The 3627-nt window shown below is 40.9% G+C and overlaps 1 non-coding gene across 1 annotated transcript; it reads right to left on the bottom strand.

Moving 5' to 3' along the window:
- Window positions 1–3010: 3010 nt before the first annotated feature.
- On the bottom strand, window positions 3011–3144 carry LOC129037698 (U8 small nucleolar RNA). The gene has a single exon (XR_008502926.1). It is a non-coding gene; the product is annotated as a U8 small nucleolar RNA (small nucleolar RNA).
- Window positions 3145–3627: the final 483 nt, after the last annotated feature.

Raw genomic sequence — 3627 nt, 5'->3', positions numbered from 1 at the left:
TCGATCTCCTGACCTGATGATCCACCTGCCTGGGCCTCCCAAAGTGCTGGAATTACAAGCGTGAGCCACCACACCCAGCCTCTCTTTATGCGTTTTAAATGAATGTTTCACAAACATTTAAAAAGAATGTGTCTCATTTTTAGAGAGATCATAATTTGCTGTGAATTCAAGCTTATAATATGTATTATTCACATCTTTTATATATTTATTTTTGTCATCTTGACACAAATTTTGGGAATAGTTTTCTAACTTTTTCCACTATACCTATGGGTTTGACAATTTTTTTAAAAATTTCTTTTTCCTTTTAAAAGAGACAGGGTCTCGCTGTGTTGCCCAGGCTGGTCTTGAACTCCTGGGCTCCAGCGATCCTCCTGCCTTGGCCTCCCGAAGTGCTGGGATTATAGGTGTGAGCCACCACACCTGGCCAACTTTTAAAAAAATTTCTAACACTTCTTTTTACTTTTTGGAGAGAATATAGTAAAAAAATTGAGAGTATTGATGCTAACGCCAGGCTGCCTGGTTTGAATACCAGCTCCACCCTCATGAGTTGCCAGACCTTCGACACATTTCCTCAACTGTAAAATCACATCATCTACTTACTGGGTTCTTGGGAGGATTATGAGTTGCCATAAGCAATGACCTTGGAATTGTGCTTGACGTGTTGTAATTACTCTCTATGTATCTGCTGCCATGATATTCAGAGTGAAAATGTTCATGGTTGCTATATATTCTGATGAATCTATTGTTTATTAATATAAAACAATTTTCTTTGTCCCATATAGAGATTTTTGCCTTGAATTCGATTTGAGGTAATATTAATATTGCTATATTGTTTTCTTTTTGTTTATATTTGCCTGCTGTCTTAGTCCCTTCAGGCTGCTACAACAAAATGCCATAAACTAGGTGGCTTATGCACAGCAGAAATTTATTTCTCACATATCTGGAGTCTGGGAATTCCAAGATCAAGGTGCTGGCAGATTCAGTGTCTGTAGATGGTCTGCTTCTTGGTTCATAGACAATGCTTTCTCACTGTGTCCTCACATGGTAGAGGTGGAAAGGGGTCTCTCTTGGTTTGCTTTTATAAGAGCCCTAACCCCATTCATAAGGGTTTTACTCTCATGCTCTAATCAACTCTGAAAGGCCCTCACCTCCTAATGCCATCACCTTGGGGGTTATGATTTTAACATATGAATTTTGGGGGGACACAAACATTCAGACCACAGCACTTGGTCTCTCTTTGGGCATCTGCATGTTTTCAACCTTTCTGCATTATTTTATGTTACACACATCTCTTGTAAATAGCATATAGATGGAGCTTGCCTTAAAAAATGAATTTGAAAGTTCTTTTAATAAGGGAACATAACCTGTTTACAGTTGTTGAGATTATTGATATTCCTGTCATCTTTGTGTTTTCTGTTAGCTATATTTCTAGATCTTTTGTCAAGGTTGAATCGTTGCCCCCTGATCTTCTTGTACTAGTAGCTCAGCTTAGATCTTTCTAGGCTGGTGCAACCAGAAAGAAGTCTGCTTCTCCTGCTTCAAAGTAAGAAACACCAGAAGCTAGCCAGGGAGCATGGTGTCTGTGGTCACATTGTTTTTGAGGATCCTGGTACTGAATTTTCTATTAGCTATCATTCAGTGAGTCCCTAGTATAAGCCAGGTGCTTTTTTAGACTAAAAAAAAAATATTGCTTCATTTAACCCTCACAACAACCCCAGGAGGCAGGTATTAATATTATACTTACAAATAGGGAGGCAAATTAAAGAAATGAGAGTGTGCTCCTGAGGGATTGAAGAAGACATAATTGGTTTTTTTCAGATGGAGTCTCACTCTGTCACCCAGATTGTAGTGCAGTGGCGTGATCCCGGCTCACTGCAATCTCTGCCTCCTGGGTTCTAGTGATTCTCCTGCCTTAGCCTCCCAAGTAGCTGGGACCACAGGCACCCACCACCACGCCTGGCTAATTTTTGTATTTTTAATAGAGACTGGGTTTCACCATGTTGGCCAGGCTGCTCTTAAACTCCTGACCTCAAGTAATCCACCTGCGTCGGCCTCCCAAAGTGCTGGGATTACAGGCGTGAGCCATTGTGTCCAGTTGGAAGACATAATTTGTAATGTATAAACTCATTCCCTTCCCCTCCATGTATGCACGGGACGTGAAGTTGGCTAAGAAGTGGGCTTCTGAGTTGACTTTTACTGAGTTTCTAAATGAATCGGTTGCCAATTGCTGTTGGGAACATCGGGCCCTCTTATTCCAGTTCAATCATTTTTTTCATAGTAGTTTAAGTTTCTACTCTAAGTTGATTGTTCTGGAGTAGATAATCCAGAGTTTAGTCATTTTCTTTACTGCTAGAGTAAAAAAAAATTTTAATTCAATGGTGTGTCCCATTAACTCAATGGTGTGTATTTAATCCTGTTGGTGTTTTTTGGGGGACTGGGTCTAGAGTTAGGGGGATCTGTGCCTTCTGGTCTCATAGAATCCGAAGAAGGGCAGGCTCATGCATTATCCATCTTTGTATCTCTTGTGCCTCGAAGAATATGTGGTCCATAGTAGGTGTTATCTCTTAAAATGACCTGAGCTCAGGGAGGGGATTTGTCTTATATTCATATTTGAATTATAAGGTTTTAGAAAGAAGCCCATAGAATATAAATCCATTATCTTAAAATTATGCTTTCTGTAACCCCTATAGTACTATGCAATAGAAATTAAGTGTGTTGCATGGACGCTGGGAGGGGAACATCACACACCAGGGCCTGTCGGGGAGTGGGGGTGCTAGGGGAGGGATAGCATTAGGAGAAATACCTAATGTAGATGACCTGGTGATGGGTGCAGCAAACCACCATGGCACATGTATACCTATGTAACAAACCTGCATGTTTTACACATGTATCCAAGAACTTAAAGTATAATAAAAAAAAACTTAAAAAAAAAAAGAAAAGTTGGTTGTAACCGACCCAGGGCAAGTGTTTATCAGTCTTCACTTCAATGATCTCCAATAAAATTTTCACTATTAAAAAAAAAAATTAAGTGTGTTGCAAGTCCTGATTACACAGAGATGTTAATCACTTTCATGCATCTCCAATTATCATGTTCTATCTGCCCTGCAAAGGAGGAACAGGTAAGGATTATCCCAGCACTTTGGGAGGCTGAGGTGGGCGGATCACGAGGTCAAGAGATCAAGACCATCCTGGCCAACATGATGAAATCCCATGTCTACTAAAAATACAAAAATTAGGTGAGTGTGGTGGCGTTTGCTTGTAATCCCAGCTACTTGGGAGGCTGAGGCAGGAGAATCACTTGCACCCAGGAGGCGGAGGTTGCAGTGAGCCGAGATCATGCCACTGCACTCCAGCCTGGCAACAGAGCGAGACTCCGTCTCAAAATAAAAATAAAATAAAATAAAATGAGATAAAATAATGTTTATTACTTTTTCAGAGCTTATTTTGGACTAAAACAGCGTGTGGTTTCAGTAGGAGAAGGTCTGTGTCACCACGGGAGGGTGGGATGACATTGACGTATGAATGACCGTTTGCACTGGTAATTCCAGTGAGGGCATCCAGCCAATAAAAGTGCTCCTGAGCCAGCTGCTGGGGAGACATATAGCCCTGATCTCACTGGGACTCCAT

Source organism: Pongo pygmaeus, chromosome 4 (genome assembly GCF_028885625.2).
Source record: "Pongo pygmaeus isolate AG05252 chromosome 4, NHGRI_mPonPyg2-v2.0_pri, whole genome shotgun sequence".
NCBI classification, from domain to species: domain Eukaryota; kingdom Metazoa; phylum Chordata; class Mammalia; order Primates; family Hominidae; genus Pongo; species Pongo pygmaeus.
Note: the sequence above shows the minus strand (reverse complement) of the source record. Positions and strands in the feature narration are given on the sequence as shown.